Source organism: Bos mutus, chromosome 4, assembly GCF_027580195.1.
Source record: "Bos mutus isolate GX-2022 chromosome 4, NWIPB_WYAK_1.1, whole genome shotgun sequence".
In the NCBI taxonomy this organism is placed as follows: domain Eukaryota; kingdom Metazoa; phylum Chordata; class Mammalia; order Artiodactyla; family Bovidae; genus Bos; species Bos mutus.
In genome coordinates, this window is record NC_091620.1 from 41,751,957 (window position 1) to 41,778,783 (window position 26,827).

General features: G+C 40.3%; 1 protein-coding gene across 13 annotated transcripts in view; it reads right to left on the bottom strand.

The window, feature by feature from the left end:
- COA1 (cytochrome c oxidase assembly factor 1) overlaps nt 1-17,419 on the bottom strand; it is an 80,229-nt gene extending 62,810 nt beyond the window's left edge. For 3 of the 13 annotated variants that reach the window (XM_070369369.1, XM_070369363.1, XM_070369367.1), the window contains exon 1: nt 17,107-17,258. The gene's annotated coding sequence lies outside the window, so the exon portion shown is untranslated. Of the gene's footprint in view, nt 1-17,106; nt 17,259-17,291 lie in introns of those variants that run through there. The other 10 variants (XM_070369361.1, XM_070369364.1, XM_070369362.1 and 7 more) reach the window with 8 other exon arrangements.
- Nucleotides 17,420-26,827: the final 9,408 nt, after the last annotated feature.

Consider the following 26,827-nt stretch of genomic DNA (forward strand, 5'->3'; position numbering starts at 1 on the left):
CTCACCATCTGCAGTGATTTTGGAGTCCAAGAAAAGAAAGTCTGACACTGTTTCCACTGTTTCCCCATCTATTTCCCATGAAGTGATGGGATCGGATGCCATGATCTTCGTTTCCTGAATGTTGAGCTTTAAGCCAACTTTTTCATCTCCTCTTTCACTTTCATCAAGAGGCTTTTTAGTTCCTCTTCACTTTCTGCCATAAGGGTGGTGTCATCTGCATATCTGAGGTTATTGATATTTCTCCCGGCAATCTTGATTCCAGCTTGTGTTTCTTCCAGTCCAGCGTTTCTCATGATGTACTCTGCATAGAAGTTAAATAAGCAGGGTGACAATATACAGCCTTGACCTACTCCTTTTCCTATTTGGAACCAGTCTGTTGTTCCATGTCCAATTCTAACTGTTGCTTCCTGACCTGCACACAAATTTCTCAAGAGGCAGATCAGGTGGTCTGGTATTCCTATCTCTTTCAGAATTTTCCACGGTTTATTGTGATCCACACAGTCAAAGGCTTTGGCACAGTCAATAAAGCAGAAATAGATGCTTTTCTGGAACTCTCTTGCTTTTTCCATGATCCAGCAGATGTTGGCAATATGATCTCTGGTTCCTCTGCCTTTTCTAAAATCAGCTTGAACATCAGGAAGTTCACTGTTCACGTATTGCTGAAGCCTGGCTTGGAGAATTTTGAGCATTACTTTACTAGCGTGTGAGATGAGTGCAATTGTGCGGTAGTTTGAGCATTCTTTGGCATTGCCTTTCTTTGGGATTGGAATGAAAACCGACCTTTTCCAGTCCTGTGGCCACTGCTGAGTTTTCCAAATTTGCTGGCATACTGAGTGCAGCACTTTCACAGCATCATCTTTCAGGATTTGAAATAGCTCAACTGGAATTCCATCACCTCCACTAGCTTTGTTCATAGTGATGCTTTCTAAGGCCCACTTGACTTCACATTCCAGGATGTCTGGCTCTAGGTCAGTGATCAGACCATCGTGATTATCTGGGTCGTGAAGATCTCTTTTGTACAGTTCTTCTGTGTATTCTTGCCATCTCTTCTTAATGTCTTCTGCTTCTGTTAGGTCCATACCATTTCTGTCCTTTATCGAGCCCATCTTTGCATGAAATGTTCCTTTGGTAGCTCTGATTTTCTTGAAGAGATCCCTAGTCTTTCCCATTCTGTTGTTTTCCTCTATTTCTTTGCATTGATCGCTGAAGAAGGCTTTCTTATCTCTTCTTGCTATTCTCTGGAACTCTGCATTCAGATGTTTATATCTTTCCTTTTCTCCTTTGCTTTTCACTTCTCTTCTTTTCACAGCTATTTGTAAGGCCTCCTCAGACAGCCATTTTGCTTTTTGCATTTCTTTTCTATGGGAATGGTCTTGATCCCTGTCTCCTGTACAATGTCACGAACCTCATTCCATAGTTCATCAGGCACTCTATCTATCAGATCTAGTCCCTTAAATCTATTTCTCACTTCCACTGTATAATCATAAGGGATTTGATTTAGGTCATACCTGAATGGTCTAGTGGTTTTCCCTACTTTCTTCAATTTAAGTCTGAATTTGGCAATAAGGAGTTCATGGTCTGAGCCACAGTCAGCTCCTGGTCTTGTTTTTGCTGACTGTATAGAGCTTCTCCATCTTTGGCTGCAAAGAATATAATCAATCTGATTTCCGTGTTGACCATCTGGTGATGTCCATGTATAGAGTCTTCTCTTGTGTTGTTGGAAGAGGGTGTTTGTTATGACCAGTGCATTTTCTTGGCAAAACTCTATTAGTCTTCGCCCTGCTTCATTCCGTATTCCAAGGCCAAATTTGCCTGTTACTCCAGGTGTTTCTTGACTTCCTACTTTTGCATTCCAGTCCCCTATAATGAAAAGGACATCTTTTATGGGTGTTAGTTCTAAAAGGTCTTGTAGGTCTTCATAGAACCGTTCAACTTCAGCTTCTTCAGTGTTACTGGTTGGGGCACAGACTTGGATTACTGTGATATTGAATGGTTTGCCTTGGAAACGAACAGAGATCATTCTGTCGTTTTTGAGATTGCATCCAAGTACTGCAGTTTGGACTCTTTTGTTGACCATGATGGCCACTCCATTTCTTCTGAGGGATTCCTGCCCGCAGTAGTAGATATAATGATCATCTGAGTTAAATTCACCCATTTCAGTCCATTTCAGTTCGCTGATTCCTAGAATGTTAACATTCACTCTTGCCATCTCGTTTGACCACTTCCAATTTGCCTTGATTCATGGACCTGACATTCCAGGTTCCTATGCAATATTGCTCTTTACAGCATCAGACCTTGCTTCTATCACCAGTCACATCCACAGCTGGGTATTCTTTTTGCTTTGGCTCCATCCCTTCATTCTTTCTGGAGTTATTTCTCCACTGATCTTCAGTAGCATATTGGGCACCTATTGAACTGGGGAGTTTCTCTTTCAGTATCCTATCATTTTGCCTTTTCATACTGTTCATGGGGTTCTCAAGGCAAGAATACTGAAGTGGTTTGCCATTCCCTTCTCCAGTGGACCACATTCTGTCAGATCTCTCCACCATGACCCGCCCATCTTGGGTTGGCCCCACGGTATGGCTTAGTTTCATTGAGTTAGACAAGGCTGTGGTCCTAGTGTGATTAGATTGACTAGTTTTCTGTGAGTATGGTTTCAGTGTGTTTGCCCTCTGATGCCCTCTTGCAACACCTACCGTCTTACTTGGGGTTCTCTTACCTTGGGCGTGGGGTATCTCTTCACAGCTGCTCCAGCAAAGCACAACCATTGCTCCTTACCTTGGATGAGGGGTATCTCCTCACCGCCGCCCTTCCTGACCTTCAACGTGGCATAGCTCCTCTAGGCCCTCCTGCACCCACGCAGCCACAGCTCCTTGGATGTGGGGTTGGTCCTCCCGGCCACCGCCCCTCCCTCGGGCGTGGGGTTGCTCCTCCAGGCCGTGGCCCCCGACCTCAGACGCGGGGTAGCTCCTCTGGGCCATTCTTGCACCATCGCAGTCTGGTACTCTCGGCCACTGCCCCTGACCTCGGACATGGGGTAACTCCTCTTGGCCACCACCCTTCGGGCATGGGGTCCTCCTGGCTTCTGCCCCTGACCTCGGAGCCATCTATAGATTTAATGCAATCCCTACAAAAATCCCAACTGCATTTTTTTTTACAGAAATAGAAAATAATTGTAAAATTTGTATGGAACCATGAAAAACTCAAATAGCCAAAAAAATCCTGAGAAGGAAAAAAAAAATCATACTTCCTGATTTTTACCTATATCACAAAGCTATAACAATCAAAACAATAAGATACTGGCATTAAAAACTGACATGTAGATCAATGAAACAGAATTGAGAGCCCAGAAATAAACCCATGTATATGTGGTCAACCAATATTTGACAAAGTAGTCAAAAATACTCAATTGAGAAAAGCTAATCTCTACAATAAATATTGCTGGGGAAATTGGATATTTACATGCAAAAGAATGAAATGAAACCCTTACACCACTCACAAAATGAACTCAGAAATGGATTATTAAAGATGTAAATGTAAGACCTTAAACATAAAACTCCCAGAAGAAAGTAAGATTAAAAGATCCTTGACATTTTCTTGGCAATGACTTTTTCAGATATGGCACCAAAAGAATCAACAAATGAGACTACATCAAACTAAAAAGCTTTTGCACAGCAAAAGAATCAACAAAATAAAAAGGCAATCTACAGAGCAGGAGAAAATATTTGCAAATCATGTATTTCATAAGGGCTAATATCAAAAATACATAACTCATAAAATTCAATAACAAAAAGCAAATAATCTGATTAAAAATGAACAAAGGACCTGAACGGACATTTTTCCAGAGAAGACATACAATGACCAACAAGCACATGAAAAGATACTCAACATCACTAATTATCAGAAAAATGCAAATCAAAACCTCAATGAGATACCACCTCACACCCCAAAAAAAACAAGAGATAAGTGTTGAGAAGAACGTGAGAAAAGGGAACCCCTCTGTATTTTTGACAGGAATATAAATCAGTATAGCACTATGGAAAACAGCTGGAGAAGGCAATGGCACCCCACTCCAGTACTCTTACCTGGAAAATCCCATGAATGGAGGAGCCTGGAAGGCTGCAGTCCATGGGGTCGCTTAGAGTCAGACACGACTGAGCGACTTCACTTTCACTTTTCACTTTCATGCACTGGAGAAGGAAATGGCAACCCACTCCAGTGTTCTTGCCTGGAGAATCCCAGGGATGGGGAGCCTAGTGGGCTGCCGTCTATGGGGTCGCACAGAGTCGGACACGACTGAAGTGACTTAGCACCATGGAAAACAGTATTGATATTCCTCAAAAAATTAAAAGTAAAACTGCCATATGATCCAGCAATCCCACTTCTGGTTATACATCCAAAAGAAATGAAATCAGTATGTCAAAGAGACTTCCATACTCCCTGTGTTCATTACAGCATTATTCACAGTAATGAAAACACAGAAATAACCAAAGTGTCCATTGATAGATAAATGGATAAAAATGGATATATACACATACACTAGAATATCATTCAGTCATTTTTAAAAAATGAAGGAAATTCTGCTATTTGGGACACATCAATGAAACGAGAGCTGAACAAGTTAGAGAAAAACATTTACTCCATGATACCACTTATATATGGAATGTATATCGCAAACTCATTGAAACAGAGAATGGCGTTTGCCAGGGGCTTGGGACTGGCTGGTCAAGAAACAAAAATCTCCAATTACAAGATAAATTAATTCTGGGGATCTAATGGCGTTTGCCAAGGGCTCGGGACTGAGGAAATGGGAAGAGGCTGGTCAAGAAACAAAAATCTCCCATTATGAGATGAATTAATTCTGGGCATCTAATGTACAGCATAGTGACTACAGTTAATACTATTATATAGTTGAAAGTTGCCATGAGAGTAAATCTTAAATGTCCTCACCACATACCCACACACAAGTGGTACTTATGTGAGGTGACAGAGGTATTAACTAACTGTACTGGGGCAATCATTTCAAAATACATACATGTACCAGATAATCACTTTGCACATCTTCAACTTATATAATGTTATATACCATTATTCTCGAGAAATCTGAGAAAAGAACAAGATCTTTAAAAAGAAACATGAATATAAAATGACAAATTAACATCTTTGTAAAAGTTGAAATACACATGAAATTTTAAAATACACCATGTATTATTTGTCCTGTTCAAAAGTCTTTCATAATAAATATTCCAGATGTAGAAAAATTCCACTCATTTTGCACTGACATTGGTCAAATACAAAGTGTATCAAAAAAGAATCCTCAGGTGAAGTACTGGGGCACATGTTATCTCTATAATTGCCTGTAATTTAATAATAAACTATTTTGCTTGCTCTGGTTTTGGCTTTGCTTTGAAATACTGCTTTTAGTATTCAGATTTTATATTAAGTTCTCATTTCATACTGGAGTATTCCATAAAAACATTCATACCTTCAATTCCTTAGTATTTGGGGGGAAAAAAAAAAACCTACAGTTTATCAGTGAATATTCTGAACTTGAAAACACCATCAAACACTATTGGGTAATATTTATATATACAACATTGAGATCTCATAGCAAGGTTAACAGTACTACACAAAATACTAAATTGTATGACCCAATCAAAAAATGGGCCAAAGAACTAAATAGACAATTTTCCAAAGAAGACATACAGATGGCTAACAAACACATGAAAAGATGCTCAACATCACTCATTATCAGAGAAATGCAAATCAAAACCACTATGAGGTACCATTTCACGCCAGTCAGAATGGCTGCGATCCAAAAGTCTACAAGCAATAAATGCTGGAGAGGGTGTAGAGAAAAGGGAACCCTCTTACACTGTTGGTGGGAATGCAAACTAGTACAGCCACTATGGAGAACAGTGTGGAGATTCCTTAAAAAACTGGAAATAGAACTGCCTTATGATCCAGCAATCCCACTGCTGGGCATACACACTGAGGAAACCAGAAGGGAAAGAGACACGTGTACCCCAATGTTCATCGCAGCACTGTTTATAATAGCCAGGACATGGAAGCAACCTAGATGTCCATCAACAGATGAATGGATAAGAAAGCTGTGGTACATATACACAATGGAGTATTACTCAGCCATTAAAAAGAATACATTTGAATCAGTTCTAATGAGGTGGATGAAACTGGAGCCTATTATACAGAGGGAAGTAAGCCAGAAAGAAAAACACCAATACCGTATACTAACTCATATATATGGAATTTAGTAAGATGGTAACAATAACCCTACGAGACAGCAAAAGAGACACTGATGTATAGAACAGTCTTTTGGACTCTGTGGGAGAGGGAGAGGGTGAGAGAATTTGGGAGAATGGCATTGAAATATGTATAATATCATATATGAAATGAGTCGCCAGTCCAGGTTCAATGCACGATACTGGATGCTTGGGGCTGGTGCACTGGGATGACCCAGAGGCATGATATGGGGAGGGAGGAGGGAGGAGGGTTCAGGATGGGGAACACATGTATACCTGTGGCAGATTCATTTAGATATATGGCAAAACTAATACAATATTGTAAAGTTAAATAAAATAAAATTTTAAAAAAATAATAATAAATTGTTACTGCCAATTTACCAATTTAGTTTGCTCCCAAACTTTTTATTTCTTGGAATACCACTCATAGGATTTACAATTAATATAAACTTATTTTACTCCTAAGAATACCTGTTAGCAGCAGAGGATGAAAACATATTTATAAGATGGCAAAAACTATGAGTAAGACCAGCTTATTAATCACGATTCCGCTTTTCTCCCAGATGCTTCTTTCTCAGTTCCCAGACCTGTACTTTCTACTCAGTATGTCAGCATGCCCCATTCTTGCTTTCCCCTTGATGGCAGTGGAACTCTTAAAACAAATGGTAACCAGCAGTATTGATTGTTAAGCTTTAATTCTCAGGGAATTTTAAATTCCTTTTTCCTGTTTCCCTCACTATTTAAATGATTTTCCTCAGCTTTTAGAATTCAAATAAACGTAAAATTTCCTGAGAAATGCTAGGAATGCCTTCCCACATGGAAATCCGATTTTATCCAGAGATCATTGCTGTGAGTCTCCAGAATCTGTCCCAAAGTGAACAGCATCCATTGGGAGTTACTAATCAGCAATATTCACCCAATCTTCCTATTTCATCTCCCTTGTATCCCAATTTCCAGAGATATCTGGTATTGCCTAGTTTTTGAGCTTTTTGAGGATTTACAAGGTAAATCTGATCTTCTGCCAATTTAGGGTTCATGAGTCTTGCGTGTCTAGATAAACTGCCATTCTTGTTTAAGCTTTTCAGTTTTGGGTGTCTAGATAAATTGCCACTCATTCTTGTTTAGGCTTTCCAGTTTTTCAAACTGTACTGCTCATCTCCTTGCCTGATGTTCTGTCCTTTGGACATAATTTTACTGTACTATACTTTACTTTATACAGAACTTTACTTTACTATAGTTTCAGTAGGGTATCAATAGGGAGCTAGATCAGAAGTTAATTTACCATCTTAATCCAATAAGAATCTTCACTTTTAACTCGTGTCTTAAGTGACTGTGTGGCATGCAATCTCAAAACACACTTTCAAACACTTAACTGGAGAACAGTCAGTAGAAAGTACCCAGAATAGTGAAGACAATGAGAAATACTTGAAGCTAAGGAGATTTACAAAGGAGAATATGCTGGGAGCCACAACAGCAACTTCAATAGCTAAAGAGCTAATGGGGGAAGAGAAGTTAGGCTTGTTCTCTGTGCCTCCAAGGAAAGCTAGAACCAGTGTGGGAAAACTGCAGGCCAGAGATCTCGACGAGACAGATAACTTAAACTCTTGCAAAAAGGAATGAACTGCCCCAGGAAGCCAGAAATCCAAGAACAGGCAGCACTACTACCGCTTACTCGGATACCACCAACAGCATCTAAGCCCCAGGTGGTTGTGTGGGCCAACCGGTGGCTGCGGCAAGACTCAAACTCATGAAAAACAAAGTTAATGGATAATTAAAAGCAAGAAGAATGATTTTACAAAGAGAGTCATTTTAGGCACACTCAAAGTTCTCAAATACAAAGCATTGTCTACACGTCGAATATACCAGGGTAATGACTGCCTGGTCCTAAACTTCCTTTTCTCAATCAGAATATAATTTTTTTCTACACTGAATCTGAAGTCAGATGTGCTTTTATCCTGAGATCTGAGTGGAAACGTGACAAAGTGATGAGTCCCCATGAGCCACAAACTTTAATATATCCCTGAGCCATCACTTCTTTACCTAAAATGCATGTTTGCTTAAAAACAGGTCCCCCTGCTTCTATTCTGCTCCCCTAGTCCAAAAAAGGAACAAAGAAGACATCAGAGAAGATGGAGCATAGCGACCAAGAGAAAAGTGGCATAATCTGAGGCTGTAGCAGTAAGCAGAGAAGCCAGATCACATGGAGGGGCTGGAAGGGTGGACTGTTGGTCAAACTAAATATTTCTGGCTTATCCTAAGCATAACGGTAAATAATAGAAAAGTTTCAACTAAGAGTTTGACATGATCACATTTTATATTTTTTAAAATAGTTTTTGTGTGAAAAATAAAGTAGAAATATCACATTTTTTTTGTTGGTTACTCGCTAAGTCATGTCTGACTCTTTACAACCCCATGGACTGTAGCCCGCCTGGCTCCTCTATCCATGGGATTTCCCAGGCAAGAATACTGGAGTGGATTGCCACTTCCTTTTCCAGAGGATCTTTCCAACCCAGGGATCAAACTTGCATCTCCTGCATTGGCAGGCAGATTCTTTATCACATTTAGGCAGACCAGTTAGGAAGCGGAATCCCGGTGAGGGATAAAGATAGTTTGGACTTGGATGACAGAAGCAGAGAGGAAGTAACCAGGTCTGAGAAAGTCTACCTAAAAGGTAGAATTAAGAGAATGCTGAGAGGTCTTAAAGATGACTCCCAGTATCCTGAATGAGCATCCGGATAAATGGTGATACCAATTCCCAGGGAAGTACATACTACCAGATAAAAATTAGGAATCCCTTTTTAAGTGAGTTAGGCTTGAAAACCTGAATCACCTAACTGTGAATGTCTCACAGGCTCCACTTCATCATTTCTCACTAAACATCTCCATTAAAGCTTCAAACTCAGAACCTGGCGATCAAAATCTGCATCTTTCTTCTGCATCTGCTCCATTTGCTGATTAATTCACGCTATCAACTCTGAGGGATGTTACAGATGGGGTTCCTGCCCACAATAAAGAATACTGGAATATAGAACACCTGACGTGCGTCTCTGATAAACGTCTACCAGATCACAGGGAGGGGCTGGAAGGGAGGATTCACAGACTCACCCATAATACTGCAGGTATTCCTTACATAAAGGTTAACCTTTAAGACTTAACTCCTAATTCTACAAACAGTTAAAACTATCTGAAAACAAATACAAGAGAATTAAAGGATGCTTTCATCCATAGACTGCTTTGCTAGGAGTAAGACAGCTTTGGGAATAGATCCAAAGAAAGTGGATTCTAGAGTTAAATGTCAATTCTTAATTAACTGTCCTGTTTTCCTGAAGTAAAAACTTCTAGTTCTTTTGCAGCAGACAATCTTTGTGTCCTGTTATGGCCCAACACTGCCCCCTGTTGGAAGGCATCACAGGCAAAAATGATCTTATTCCTAATGAAGTTTGTGAAAAAGTTTTGAGTTTCTGAAAGAAAATGAAAAGGGATTAGGTTTATTTTATCCTTTTTAGTCCATCGCATTTGAGTAAAAATCACTGATAAAGAGAAAAGGAAGGAAAATCACCTTACTGCTTCCCACAGTAAAAAGCACAAAATGACATTTACTTTTTGGTTACCTAGGCAATGGAAAGGTGACCCTAAAGAGAGCAGGAGGGAGTTTCTGAGGTGAGGTGTACCCTGGCTACAGTAGCAGTCACACTAATCTATCTATACGTGTATTACAATTTACAGAACTAAACCAAAAGGTAAAATAGTCAATTGTACCGCGTGATAAAGGACAGGACAGAATAAGAGGATAAAAATACTCAGCGCCACGTGTTTATAGAAAGGAAGAAAAATCATAAAGTTAGAATGCAAAAACATCAACATAAAATTTAAGTTTTGCTGTTTATACCTCAATTTGAGCTATAGAAAGGTCCTGATCTGACACAAGCATGTTGAAATATTTAATATGGACTTGGAAGCATTTCTAAAGGTTAATGATGTACACCAGCAGTAAAATCACTTTATCCCTAGCAAAAACAAGTCTGATGAAAGGTAACAATCTATTACCAAAAACTAGGAGTTAATATTCACCTTTCTCTGGTAACCTCAAAAGAAGAATTATAAAGGCATTTTATATGAGTGTGTTTAGTCTTATTCAAAAAGCTGGAGCATAAACAGTCCAGGCTGGATACTCAGCATCCATGTAATCTTGGTATTTTGGATGGCAGGGAAATCCCATACAAATCTAAGTTACGTTCAAGTTCCAAGAGTCTGGAGCACCCACACCCCTCTGGGGACCTTTCAAGTGCATCTGCAGTTGCCAATGAAATACGGTCCCAAGAGCCCACACAACAGATGACCCGCTGAGAGAGCCCAGATGACCAACTGACCCAAACTGAGAGCAAAAGCCTCATTAACACCTTTGTTCCTTCCATCTCTCCTGATAATACACTTGCTGTTTACCATGGGCTATGGACTGTAACAGTGATGAGGAAATATTAAACAGGGAGTTTACGAAAGACGTTAGAATTGGAGCGGAAGGGGAAGAGAGAGTCTGGCAAGCATGAGATCTTAGTTTTCTAAGATTTGGTGAGTCATACTGCTGTCTGTTTGTCTACACTTCCCCACTGATCGCAGAGAGGCCAGTTATTGAGAGGGATCCCAGTACCCACAACAACATAACACTTCCAACTTCAGGGGAGTAGTTGAAAAAATAATGGTATAGTAATAACAGAATAATATTGGTCATTTCCCACTCTTCACTAATTAATGACATGGATGTCTTTGCACTAAACTTGCCTGTCAGAAGCAGCAGTATTTACAACATACCAGAGTAATTGCCAAAGTATCCAATGAGATACTCAGCATAACAGAACAATCCAGACCTCTGCAATGATACAAGTCTGCAAAATCACCCCCATCTTACCAACTGCCATGACAAGTAATTTCCCCAAAAGATTGAAAACACAGAAAACAAACACTGAAATCAAACAACAGCAAAAAAAAAAAAAAAAGGCAGGAGATTAGATCATAAACAAGTTTGGGATCTGGGAACCTATCCAGGTAAACTTATTTAATCTGAATTCTAGCATGTAATTTTAAAACTCCAAGATTTCCAAAACCTAAGACAAAAACTCCCACATATCTTCAACCAGGAGCTGGCTCTTTGAATTCATATTTTTAGAAAGGTAAATGTGATCATTAATACATACCTAAATTACACAATTCTTTTAAGCCTCATATTTTATGTGAATGACAAAAAAACACTGAAGCAAACTGATAGTTCCTCAAAAACTCAAACCAAGAATTACCCTGTGCTGTGCTTAGTTATTCTGTCACATCCGACTCTTTGCGACCCTATGGACTGTAGCCCACCAGGCTCCTCTGTCCATGGGAATTCTCCAGGCAAGAATACTAGAGAGGGTTCCCATGCTCTTCTTCAGGGGTCTTCTCAACCCAGGGATCGAACCCAGGTCTTCTGCATTGCAGGTGGATTCTTTACCATCTGAGCCACCAGGGAAGACCAAGAATACTGGAATAGGTAGCCAATCCCTCCTCCAGGGAGTCTTCCCAACCCAAGAATCAAACCGGGGTCTCCTGCATTGCAGGAAGATTACTTACCAGCTGCGCTACTAGTAAGTAATCTCGGAAGTCCGAGAATTATCCTATGACCCAGCAATGTCACTTAACGGTATACACTCAAGAGAACTCAAACAATAACTGTGTACCAATGTTTATAGAAGCACTATTCATAATAGCCAAAAGATGGAAACAACCCACATATCTATGAACTAATGAATGGATAAACAAAATGTGATATATGCATACAATGGACTATTATTTAGTCTTAAAAAGGAAGAAAATTCTGCAATACGCCACAAGGATGAACCTGAAAGACATGATACAAAGCAAAATAAATCAGACACAAAGAGAAATACTGTATTCCAGAGACAAAGTGGAAAGGTGGTTACCGGGGCTGGAGAGAGGGAGAACTGGGGCATTATTATGTAACAGGTTATACAGAATTTCAGTTCAGGCAGATAAAGGTTCTGGAGAGGATGGTGGTGACAGTTCCACAACAAAATGAATGCACTTAATGTCACTGAATAGTACACTTAAATGGTCAGAATGCTAAATTTCATGTTATGGACATTTTACCATAATTAAAAAAAAAAAAGCAAATACTATAGCAAGAAACACACAGTCCTCCTGACAAATCAGGCCATATGGAAATAATGAAGCCTCAGGTATTGCATGTAAATTAGAATTTTACATGGGAGCTATTTTCTAGGGAGCTATGATATATAGTTTTCCTCAATTACTCAAAATGTTCAGAGACCCTAAAAATACCTGAATTACCACTACCTTTAAATCAATGAAATGAGAAAAACAAACACCAAATAATGTTAATAGGATTTTATAAAACTACTATTCCCAGCATGTCACAACCAATACAGAACCAGAATAGTTACACTCAAGCTCTGCACACATAAAATCTTCAAATAAACTTCTGCGGGCATGTATTAAGTACCTCTATGTGATGACCAACTGTCCAGCACAGCTCTCAAAAATCTAATGCACTATACTAAACATGAAGATGAGAATAAGAAAATAACTAAGTGTTATAGAAAGCTTAAAGAACAAAGCTGAAGCAGATTTTAGCATGTTTTTCAAGGCAGAAAGACAGGGAGGCACAAGAGTCTGAAACAATGAACACTCTACAGGCACACTTCTGAGATATTGTGGGTTCCGCTCCAGACTGTCACAATTAAGTGAATATTGCAATAAAGTGAGTTACATGAATTTTCTGTTTTCCCAGGGCATGTGATAGTTATGTTCACACTATACTACAGACTATTAGGTGTGCAACAGTATTATATCTAAAAGCAAAATATCTAATTTAAAAATAGTTTACTGCTAAAAAAAGAAAAAGCTAACCATCATGTGGGCTTTTAGAGTCACATCTTTATGCTGGTGGAGGGTCTTTCTCTGATGTTGGAGGCTACTGACTCATCAGGTGGTGCTAGTGGTAAAGAACCTGCCTGCCAATGCAGCAGACACGTAAGAGACATAGGTTCGATCCCTGGGTCAGGAAGATCCCCTGGAGGAGGGCATATCAACCCACTCCAGTATTTTGCCTGGAGAATCCCATGGACAGAGGAGCCTGGCTGGCTCGTAGATCACACAGAGTTGGACATGACTGAAGCGACACACACACACTCTGAATGATCAGGGTATGAACGCTGAAGGTTGAGGTGGATGCAGCAATTTCTTAAAGTACAACAATGAAGCTTGCTGCATCCACTGACTTTTCCTTTCCTACATGGGTTCTCTGTAGCAAGTAATGCTGTTACACAGCATTTTACCCACAGGAGAACTTCTTTCAAAATTGGAGTTAACCTCTCAAACACTGTCACCATTGTATCAAATAAGTTGATGTAATATTCTAAATACTATGCTGTAATTTCAACAATCTTCACATAATCATTGGGAGTAGGTACTATCTAAAGAAATCACGTTCTTTGCTCATTCATAAGAAGCAATTCCTCATCCATTAAAGTTATATCATGAGATCACAGCAATGCAGTCACATCTTTATAGACTCCACTACTAATTCTAGCTCTCTTGCTGTTCCCACCACATCTGCAATTATGTCCTCCACCAAGTCTTGAACTCCTCAAAGTTATCCATGAGGGTTGGAATCAACTTCTTCCAAAGTGAAAGTGAAAGTCGCTCAGTCGTGTCCAACTCTTTGTGACCCCATGGACTTAGCCTACCAGGCTCCTCTGTCCCTGGGGAGTCTCCATGCAAGAATACTGTAGTGGGTTGCCATGCCCTCCTCTAGGGGGTCTTCTCAACCCAGGGATCAAATCCAGGTCTCCCACATTGCAGGCAGATTCTTTACCAGCTGAGCTACTCGGGAAGCCTGACGGTGTAATACCTGCTTTCACTTGAACACTTAGAGGCCACTGCAGGGTTATCAATTAGTCTAATTTCTATATTACATTTCAGGGACTATGGAAGCCCAAGGAGAGAGGGAGAAACAGGGTAAAAGTCAGTTGGTGGAGCAGTCAGAACACACAAGTTTCTCAATTAATTTCATTGTCTTATATGGGCACAGTTCATGCACCCAAAAACAATTACAATGGCAACATCAAGGATCACAGTTGACAGATCACCATAACAAATTAATAATAACAAAGTTTGAAATATTGTGAGAATTACCACAATGTAACATAGAGACACAAAGTGAGCAAATGTTGTGGGGAAATGGCACCAATAGAGTTGTTTGATGCAGGTTTGCATCAGAGACCTTCAACTTGTAAAAAAACACAATAATCAAAGCACAATAAAATAAGGCTTGCCAGTAAAGCTAAACGTAGTACCAGCAACTCAGACAAACCAGGTAACTAACATGTCGGTTTCTGTAATTCCTATCATTTAAGAACAGTATCCCAAACGACCACCCAGAAGCCTTTTAAGGAAAACATTCACAGTACTGACCACATAAAAACGTAAAGCATTAGAATAGTAAAATACAGAAAAAAGTTAACAAGTAGTCTGAAAATATCTGTCCCATATCTAACAGCTAAGGGGCTAATATCTTTACAGAAAAACCTCCTACAAATCAATAAGGAAAAGGCAAAATCAGCAGGGAATAGAAAAATTATATAAACTGTTTTCCATTGCTTCATCTTTCAAATCTTAAAATGCTGCTCACAGGATCTTCGCATCAATTTTCCTGAGCCTAGTCTTTCACGCTTAGTAATTCACTCTGAATTACTCCCACATATCTGTATAACATGGTCCCCAGGAAAAGTCAAAATTAAGCTCATGTGCTTCCCATTTAAAGGAACTATTGTATAATCCCGAAGACTGTCATACAGGTGATGAAAGACCTGACCTAGAATATATAAAGCACTCTTACAACTCAATGGTAAACAACAGCTTAGTTTTTAAATGGGCAAAGGAATGGATAGACATTTCTCCAAAGAAGATATACACGTGGCCATAGCACACAAAAAGATGCTCAACATTAGCCATCAGGGGAATACAAATCAAAACCACAACGAGACAATGCTTCACACCCACTAGGACAGCTAGAATTATAAAAAAATTAAAAAGATAATAAGCGTTGGCAAGGATGTGAAGAAATCAGAACCTTTATACACTGCTTATAGGAATATAAAATGGTGAAGCTGCTTTAAATTCAGAGAAGGCAATGGCACCCCACTCCAGTATTCTTGCCTGGAAAATCCCATGGACGGAGGAGCCTGGTGGGCTGCAGTCCATGGGGTCGCTAAGAGTCGGACACGACTGAGCGACTTCACTTTCACTTTTCACTTTCATGCATTGGAGAAGGAAATGGCAACCCACTCCAGTGTTCTTGCCTGGAGAATCCCAGGGACGGGGGAGCCTGGTGGGCTGCCGTCTATGGGGTCGCACAGAGTCAGAGACGACTGAAGAGACAGCAGCAGCAGCAGCTGCTGCTGCTTTAAAAAAAAAAAAACAAAACAAAGTCTGGTAGTTCTTCAAAATGTTAAATGTAGAATTACCATATGACCCAGGAATCCTACTCTTACGTACATAGCCAAGAGAAATGAAATCATTATGCTCACACAAAAAAAATGCGTACACCAACGTTCATAGCAGCATTATTTACGATAACCAAAACAACTGAAATACCCATCAACAGGACCAATGGATAAGTAACTGGTGGTCTATCCACACAGTGAAACAATATTTAGCAATAAAAAGAAATGAAGTGCTGATACACTTCAACATGTTAAGCGAAAGAAGACCACATGGTTTATTATTTATCAGCCTATTCTAGAATTGTCCAGAATTGACAAATATATTTATATATTCAGCAGATTAGTAGTTCCTTAGAGCTAAAAGTGGGGTAGGGTAAGAAGGAACTCAAGGGAGACTGCTAATGGGTACAAGGTTTCTTTCAGGGGCGATGAAAATGTTTTAAAACCGTGGTTGTCAGTTGTACAACTTTGTGAATGCACTAAAAAGCAATGTGTATTTAAAAATTCCATGGTGTGTGAACTATATTTCAATCAAGCTGTTATTTTTCAAAAGGACTGCAGGTTGGGCTTTTTCTCCCCAATTTTAACTCCATTTTCCCCCCAGTTCCTAAAACAGTGTCTGGCAATAACCATGAAATCACTAAATTCTGACTGAATGGAAAAGTAAATTTCTAAACGTGGGTAAACCATTATAAAACACTATCATAGCCAAAGAGATGAAATTACTGCAGGATGGCATGACAGGAGCATACAGCACGTATGTGTACGTGTGTTTCCCATGAAAGGAGATGAGACTGAAAAATTCAGCATAAACAAGACTTTGAAGTGTCTTCAATCCACCCAAAGGAATTTGTACTATCCTGAATCAATGGGAAGGCCAGTAAGGTTTTAAGTAGAGGATTAACAGTCAGATCTGTGTTTTAAATGTGTAAGTTCAAGTAGAGAGTTGTTTATGTCCAAAGGTGAAGGACAGCAATGCCCCTCAGGTGAGAATAAAGAGGAATGAGGGGAAGAGACCAGGAAAAGTAGCAAAATATAATACTTGTGGATTTTCTAAATTACAGCCCTTTCCACACACCCACAGACTGACAAACATGCATACGCACGCTTATACAAACACCCGAAAATCACTTAAACGCTGAAAATCACTTCTATGGTCAGCCCCCTTACGGAGCTCAGCTGTGATGGAGACGAATTATCATGACCACCGAGCCAGAGTATTCTTTTACACAATCATCTAGGCAGAGCCTCTCTCAAACTGTTGTAACCTGGGACCACCGACAAAGTGCACAGTTCCACCTCTTCACAAATGTGCTCCTGGAAATGCTCACCAAGGACCACGAGGCAAGGTCAAGATTAGCCCACCACGGGTCCCCCAATTACGCAGCTCCAGGAGGTCGCGACCCAGCAACAACAAGGAGGTGGCCCCTGACGTGCTGCCCTAGAAACAGTTCGCCCCTCGGGCAAAAGCGGTCTCCAAAACGACGGGAACAAATGCTTTTGGAGTAGGACTGACCCGACTCTTTTCTCCCGCGTGGACGCTAACCTGTCAGGCGTAGAAACACCTAGCCACAGAGAGCGCGACAGGCCCTTCCGGAAGTGGAGCGTGTGGGAGTGGGTGGGGCAAACGCCGGCGGGTGGACACGCCCCGCGAGGAGCAGTCGAGACTTCCGACGTCACCTCCTCTAGGGGCTAGAGCAGTCAGGACGCACTAGAGCAGTTGAATGATTGCAAAATCACGGCGCCAAAGCGGCGGTATCTCAGGCTGAAATTGGTTCGGCTGCCCGGCTTCTCAGAAGCTTGTCGAGCGCGAGAAGGGCATTTGTCTTCTCAAATCTCAGCTTTTTGTTTTGTGCACACCATTAGGCCCCAACATACTGTCAATCCATCAGCGGTTGCCTAGAAAATTTAAAACCACTGGTTCCTATTGCTCCTCGCAGGGATCTGGCGCTTCAATTGACCTCCAAGGATGCGAAACCACGGGCCATCAGCCCCGCTCTGGCACTGAAGTCCATCTTGCCGATTCGACTGAGGAACTTAACGCTAATTTTTTTATTCATTAAATATTTATTAAATTCTTACTGTGCTCCAGGGAATGGATTGTTAAGAAAAAATGTAATGGTCTCGGTTCTCATGGAGTTTAGTAGCAAAGTGCATTGGTACTGCTGCTGCTGCTAAGTCACTTCAGTCGTGTCCGATTCTGTGTGACCCCATAGAAGTCAGCCCACCAGGCTCCCCCGTCCCTGGGATTCTCCAGGCAAGAACATTGGAGTGGGTTGCCATTTCCTTCTCCAATGCATGAAAGTGAAAAGTGAAAGTGAAGTCGCTCAGTCGTGTCCGACCCTCGGCGACCCCATGGACTGCAGCCTACCAGGCTCCTCTGTCCATGGGATTTTCCAGGCAGGAGTACTGGAGTGGGGTGCCATTGCCTTCTCCAGCATTAGTACTAGTAATTACTTAGTAAATCTATCAGACTCGTCTGGCAGTATGTAAGTGTTCAATAAATGTTAGTTATTATTATTTTCATCTTGATTATTTCATTGTCATCATGGCTACTATTAACGTCACCCTTTAATGACAAGTTTGAAGTTCAAGTGTTACCTACCACCCAGGCCCTTGGATTCTTTAATCAAAAGAAACTGATAAAGGCCAGAGAGAAACAGAGCAGACCATACGGAAAAGAGAATTAGTAAGCTCAAAGACAGAAACCTAGAAATGATACAAGTAGAAGAGAAAATTAATATTAAAAAGAAAGAAGAAAAAAATGGGGACATTTTGACACAGCTACTTTGAGAAAACAATTGAGCAGGCCATTACATCTTATCATAAAAGTTAAGTGTAAACTAGACAATATTTACCTCAAAGACTAATAAAATTAGCATTAGGTAGGTTGGAATGAATGTCTTTTCTTCCTTATCTTACATACTGTCATCATGAAACTGAGTCCTGACTAGTTTGTTTACAAGAAATTTTACAGTAAAACTTTCAGTTTTAAGCCTGGAAAAGTTCTTTGTAATCTTTACCAAAACATCATCTTTAATCCAAAGTCTATGCTTCCTCTATATGTTTTTTAACGGGGAATTGCATGGATCTACTATCGTTTTATATATAAAACTTATATCTGTTATAAAAAATTGTACCTGCTCAAATATGTTGGTTGTTGAAAATGGGGACATTTTATAATGATAACGAGGTTAGATCATCAAGAAAATTTAACAATTCTAAACTTGTATGCTTTTGAGCTTTGGTGTTGGAGAAGACTCTTGAGAGTCCCTTGGACTGCAAGGAGATCCAACCAGTCCATCCTGAAGGAAATCAGTCCTGAATATTCATTGGAAGGACTGATGTTGAAGCTGAAACTCCAATACTTTGGCCACCTGATGAGAAGAACTGACCCATTGGAAAAGACCCTAGCGCTGGGAAAGATTGAAGGCAGGAGGAGAAGGGGACGACAGAGGATGAGATGGCAGGATGGCATCCGGATGGCATCACCGACTCAATGGACATAAGTTTGGGTAGGCTCTAGGAGTTGGTGATGGACAGGGAGGCCTGGCCTGCTGCAGTCCATGGGGTCACAAAGAGTCAGACACGACTGAGCAACTGAACTGAACTGAAACATGTATGCAACATATATCAGAGGTTTGATATATGTGAAATAAAAACTCCAAGGAGAATTAGAAAAACAACAACTACAGTGAGTGATTATAACATTCATCTCTCAGTGATCAGAATTAGATAAAAACCTCGATAATAGATCCATGCAATTTCCCATTTAAAAAAATATATAGAAGACTAGAAAAAGATTATCAACCAACTTGCCCAATTTATAGAACACTTGACCTATTTATCAACCACCTTGACTTAATATCTCCTAGAACACTGCACTCAATAACCATAGAATACATATTTTTTAAAATGTCTATGCTTTGTTCACCAAGATAAACCATATGTTAGTTTATGAAACAAATTCAATAAATTTTAAAAGACTGAAATCAGGCTTTATACTTTCTAATAATAATGAAATTAAGTTAGAAATAAGTAACAGGAAAATATTTGAAAAATCCCTAAATAGTTGGAGATATTTACGGGACAATGTAGAACTTTAAATACTTGTTTTCAAAGAGAAGAAAGGTGAAAATCTGAGTTTCCACCTTAAAAAGCTAGAAAAAGTGATCAGCATCATGGCATTATGAGATGCCTCTCCTTTGATCTACAACCAGAAAACATCCATAACTGAACAGAGGTGTCCCTGCCCAACACATCAGGCTGGCCAGAGAATGCCACACACTTGTACACTTAAAGGTGGGTAGATGGAACACGTGGAAGAAGTGGAACCAGGGAAACAAAAAGGCAAGAATTCTGGAGTGGGTTGCCACTTTCTTCTCCAGAGATCTTCCCCACTCAGGGATCAGACCCATGTCTCCTGCATAGGCAGATGGATTCTTTACCACTGGACCACCTGGGAAGCAGGACAGACGGGATAAAGGACAAAAAAGTGCTGATTGTCAAATTATGCAGCTTAGGTGAGAGAAACCAAAAAACCTGTGCTATAGCGCCACCTACTGGGAACCAAGAGAATAGCCCCTAATTATTAATCTATTTAATCATTATTGTTTCAGTCCTCAAGTCATGTTCCACTCTACTGCAACCCCATGGACTGTAGTCCACCACGCTCTTCTGTCCCTGGGATTTTCCAGGCAAGAATACTGGAGTGCGTTGCCATATCCTTCTCCAGGGAATCTTTCTGACCCAGGGATCGAACCCACGTCTCCTGCATTAGCAGCTGGATTCTTTAACACATTCAGTTCAGTTCAGTTCAGTGGTTCAGTCGTGTCCGACTCTTTGCAACCCCATGAATCGCAGCACGCCAGGCCTCCCTGTCCATCACCAACTCCCGGAGTTCACCCAGACTCACATCCATCGAGTCAGTGATGCCATCCAGCCATCTCATCCTCTGTCGTCCCCTTCTCCTCTTGCCCCCAGTCCCTCCCAGCATCAGAGTCTTTTCCAATGGGTCAACTCTTCGCATGAGGTGGCCAAAGTACTGGAGTTTCAGCTTCAGCATCATTCCCTCCAAAGAACACCCAGGGCTGATCTCCTTTAGAATGGACTGGTTGGATCTCCTTGAAGTCCAAGGGATTCTCAAGAGTCTTCTCCAACACCACGGTTCAAAAGCATCAATTCTTCAGTGCTCAGCCTTCTTCACAGTCCAACTCTCACATCCATACATGACAACAGGAAAAACCATAGCCTTGACTAGACCGACCTTTGTTGGCAAACTAATGTCTCTGCTTTTGAATATGCTATCTAGGTTGGTCATAACTTTCCTTCCAAGGAGTAAGTGTCTTTTAATTTCATGGCTGCACTCACCATCTGCAGTGATTTTGGAGCCCAGAAAAATAAAGTCTGACACTGTTTCCACTGTTTCCCCATCTATTTCCCATGAAGTGATGGGACCAGATGCCATGATCTTTGTTTTCTGAATGTTGAGCTTTAAGCCAACTTTTTCACTCTCCTCTTTCACTTTCATCAAGAGGCTTTTGAGTTCCTCTTCACTTTCTGCCATAAGGGTGGTGTCATCTGCATATCTGAGGTTATTGATATTTCTCCCAGCAATCTTGATTCCAGCTTGTGCTTCTTCCAGCCCAGTGTTTCTCATGATGTACTCTGCATATAAGTTAAATAAGCAGGGTGACAATATACAGCCTTGACATACTCTTTTTCCTATTTGGAACCAGTCTGTTGTTCCATGTCCAGTTCTAACTGTGGCTTCCTGACCTGCATATAGGTTTCTCAAGAGGCAGGTCAGGTGGTCTGGTATTCCCATCTCTTTCAGAATTTTCCACGGTTTATTGTGATCCACACAGTCAAAGGCTTTGGCATAGTCAATAAAGCAGAAATAGATGTTTTTCTGGAACTCTCTTGCTTTTTCGATGATCCAGCGGATGTTTGCAATTTGATCTCTGGTTCCTTTGCCTTTTCTAAAACCAACTTGAACATCTGGAAGTTCACAGTTCACATATTGCTGAAGCCCGGCTTGGAGAATTTTGAGCATTACTTTACTAGCGTGTGAGATGAGTGCAATTGTGCAGTAGTTTGAGCATTCTTTGGCATTGCCTTTCTTTGGGATTGGAATGAAAACTGACCTTTTCCAGTCCTGTGGCCACTGCTGAGTCTTCCAAATTTGCTGGCATATTACGATCACGTAAAAATAAACTGGCTGAGGAACAACTCATCAAGCACCATGAAAAACCGGTAACACGGAATATTGTGAGCTACCTCATAGAGAATTCAAAATAATTGTTATGTAGAAATTCAAGCTACAAGAAAACTCAGAAATGCAGTTCAGTGAACTCAAGAAACAATCAACGAGCATAAGGAATGCTTTACCAAAGAAGTTGAAACTCTAAAAAAGCACCAAACAGAAATAATTCTGGAGCCAAATAACTGAATAAGTGAGATTAAGAACACAATAGAAAGCACTGGAAATAGAGCAGACCATATGGAAAAGAGAGTTAGCCGGCTCAAAGGTAGAAACCTAGAAATGATGCAGGCAGAAAGAGAAAAGTAAGATAAAAAAGAGATAGAAATTCTATGGAACTATCCAACTCTATTAGGAATGGAAATATTAGGTAATGGGTATCCCAGAAGGAGAAGAGAGGGAGAAGGGAATAGTTTGAAGAAATAACAGCTGACAACATCTCAAACATAGGGGAGGAACTGGATATACCAGTCTATGAAGCTAATAGGACGTATAATTACCCCCAGTATAAAAAAAACTTCTCCAATACACATTATATTAAACTGCTAAAAGTTAATGATAAATAAAAAAATTTTAAAGGCACCCAGGGAAAAAGGATGACAGCCTACAAATGAGTCCCATTAGGCGATCAGCAGATTTCTCAGCAGAAATTCTACAGGACAGAAGAGATGGAATAACACACTCAAAATATCAAAAAATAAAACAGTCATCCCAAAGTACTCTATCCAGCAAAGTTATCATTAAAGATAGGAAGGATAAAGGCTTTCCCACCCAAACAAAGGCCAAGGGAATTTATCAAACTAAATTTGCCTTAAAAGAAATGTTGAAAGGAGCTCTTCTATTTGAAACAAAAAGGCAAAAGTACACAAAACTTTGAGTAAGGTGGAAAACATGCAGAAAGAATCAGAAAATTAGAGCTGTCTATCAGAATAGGTAAACAGTTACAGTGTAAAGGTTAAAAGAGAAAAAGGAGTAAAAATATCTATAGTTACTTCAACTTGGTAATGAACTCACACTATAGAAAGGGAAAAATTGAGACAACAAAACCATAAAAGGGGAAGAGAAAATGGATGGAAGTCGTACAGGAAAGTGAAGATAAGGTACCATCAACAGAAGAAAAACTGTTTTATTTATAAGAAGTTTCATATAAACTTCATGGCAACCACAGAACATAAATCTGGACCAGAGGCATGATGCATTAGATAAAGAGAAAATTCAGGGCTTCCCAGGAGAAATATCAGCAACCTCAGATATGCAGATGATACCACTAATGGCAGAAAGCGAAGAGGAACTAAAGAGACTTGTGATGATGACCGTGAAAAGCAAGACTGAAAAAGTTGGCTTAAAACTCAACATTCAAAAAACTAAGATCAGAGCATCCAGTTCCATCACTCCATGGCAAATAGATGGGGAGAAATGGAAACAGTGACAGATTTTATTTTCTTGGGCTCCAAAATCACTGCAGACAGTGACTGCTACCACAAAATAAAAGACACTTGATTCTTGGAAGAAAAACTATGACAAACCAAGACAGCATATTAAAAAGCAGAGACATCATTTTGCTAACAAAGGTCCATATAGTCAAAGCTATGGTTTTTCCAGTAGCCATATACAGATGTGAGAGTTGGACCATAAAGAAGTCCGAGCCCGGAAGAATTGATGCTTTCAAACTGTGGTGCTGGAGAAGACAAATCCATGTCCATGAGAGTCCCATGGACAGCAAGGACATCAAACCAGTCAATCCTAAAGGAAATCAACCCTGAATATTCATTGGAAGGACTGATGCTGAAGCTTCAATACTTTGGCCACCTGATGTGAAGAGCTGACTTACTGGAAAAGACTGTGATGCTGGGAAAGATGGAGAGCAAGCGGAGAAGGGGGCGATAGACGATGAGATGGTTGGATGGCATCACTGATGCAATGACAAACTCAGGGAGGTGGTGAAGGACAGAGGAGTCTGGAGTGCTACAATTTGTGGAGTCACAAAGAGCCAGACAGGACTCAGCAACTGAACAATAACAACCGGTGGCTCAGTGGTAAAGAAGCCTCCTGCCAATGCAGTCAACATGGGTTTGATCCCTGATCTGGGAGGATCCCACTTGCCACGGGACAATCAAGCCCATACATCACAACTATTGAGCCTGGGCTCTAGAGCCTGGGAACTGAGACTGCAGATGCCTGTGCACCCAAGAGCCCATACTCCACAAAAAGAGAAGCCACTGCAATGAACCCCACACACTGCAACCAGAGCCTAGGCCCGCCTGCCACAACAGTAAGAAAAGTCCACACAACAATGACAACGCACCACAGCCAAAAATAAATAAAATTAAATTTTTTAATATAAAATTGAGAAAAACATCACAGAAAAACCACCAACTAAAATGGAAGACAGAAACACAAGGAAAAAGAAACACTGGAGATACAGAGCAAAAAGCGAGCAAAGATAAACTGGCAGTCCTAAATCCTCATGTATCTATACTCACCTAAATGCAAATGGATTGAATATACCAAGCAAAAGAAACAGATGGATTAAAAAATAAAACCAAGTGATGTGCTGCCTCCATTCGGCTCATCCTAGTTCTAGAGACAAATACAAGCTCAAAGTGAAGAAATGAAAGATGATACTCCAAGCAAATAGCAGCCAAAAGAAAACTGGTATAGTCATACTTATATCAAACAAAGTAGACTTCAAGCTAGAACAGGTAACAGGAGATAAAGATGGGCATTATATAATAATGAACAGAACAAATCCTCAAGAAGACACAACAGTTATTAATGAATATGCACCTAGCATAAAAGTATAGGCTTCCCGGGTGGATCCATGGTAAAGACTCCAACTGCCAATGCAGGAGGCACAGGTTCAATCCTTGGATCAGGAAGATCCCTGGAGAAGGAAATGGCAACCCACTCCAGTATTCTTGCCTGGGAAATCCCAGGGACAGAGGAGCCTGGCAGGCTACAGTCTATGTGGTCACAAAAGAGTCAGTTAGACTTAGCAACTAAACAACAAAACAAGCATAAGAGTACCAATATATACATCAAAAGGGAGAAATTGATAGTAATCGATACTATTACTGTATCAATAGTAATAGTAGGGAACTTGAATGTCCCACTTACACCAATGGATAGGTCATCCAGAAAGAAAATCAGAAAGGAAATACCAACTTTAATTAAATAATAGGCCAAATAAGCTTGACAGATTTATTTAGAACCTTTTATCTGATTGTAACAGAATACACACTCTTCTCAGGTGCACATGGAACACTCTTAAAGAAATAATAAATAGTGTATTTACAGGGTACATAATGGATATACAAAAATCTGTTGTATTTATATACACTAAATTCTGAAAGAGATGGGAATACCAGACCACCTGACCTGCCTCTTGAGAAACCTGTATGCAGGTCAGGAAGCCACAGTTAGAACTGGACATGGAACAACAGACTGGTTCCAAATAGGAAAAGGGGTACGTCAAGGCTGTATATTATCACCCTGCTTATTCAACTTATATGCAGAGTACATCATGAGAAATGCTGGACTGGAAGAAACACAAGCTGGAATCAAGATTGCGGGGAGAAATATCAATAACCTCAGATATGCAGATGACACCACCCTTATGGCAGAAAGTGAAGAGGAACTAAAAAGCCTCTTGATAAAAGTGAAAGAGGAGAGTGAAAAAGTTGGCTTAAAGCTCAACATTCAGAAAACGAAGATCATGGCATCTGGTCCCATCACTTCATGGGAAATAGATGGGGAAACAGTGGAAACAGTGTCAGACTTTATTTTTTGGGCACCAAAATCACTGCAGATGGTGAGTGCAGCCATGAAATTAAAAGACACTCCTTGGAAGGAAAGTTATGACCAACCAAGATAGCATATTCAAAAGCAGAGACACTACTTTGCCAACAAAAGTCCATCTAGTCAAGGCTATGGTTTTTCTTGTGGTCATGTATGGATGTGAGAGTTGGACTGTGAAGAAGGCTGAGCGCCTAAGAATTGATGCTTTTGAACTGTGGTGTTGGAGAAGACTCTTGCGAGTCCCTTGGACTGCAAGGAGATCCAACCAGTCCATTCTGAAGGAGATCAGCCCTGGGATTTCTTTGGAAGGAATGATGCTAAAGCTGAAACTCCAGTACTTTGGCCACCTCATGCGAAGAGTTGACTCACTGGAAAAGACTCTGATGCTGGGAGGGATTGGGGGCAGGAGGAGAAGGGGACGACAGAGGATGAGATGGCTGGATGGCATCACTAACTCGATGGACGTGAGTCTGAGTGAACTCCGGGAGCTGGTGATGGACAGGGAGGCCTGGCATGCTGCGATTCATGGGGTCGCGAAGAGTCAGACACGACTGAGCGACTGAACTGAACTGAACTGAATGACAAGCTAGCAGAAAGGGAAATAAAGAAATTTTATTATTTTTTAAATCTTATTTCACTTACAGTCTCAACAAAAAGAATAAAATATCTAGGAATCAATTTAGCTAAGGAGGTAAAAGACCTGTACATTGAAAATATCAGTTATTGCTGAAAGAAACTGAAAAAGATAAAAAGAGATGGAAATATATTCTGTGTTCATGGATTGAAAGAATTAACGTTGTTAAAATGTCCATATTACCGAAAGCAATAGTGTAATCACTATCAAAATCCCAAAGACGTTTTTCACAGAAATAGAACCAAAATATCCTAAAATTTATATGGAACCACAAAAGACCCTGAATAGCTAAAGCAATACTGAGGAAAAAGATCAAAGCTGGAGGTATCATGCTCTCTGCTTTTGAATTTTGCTACAA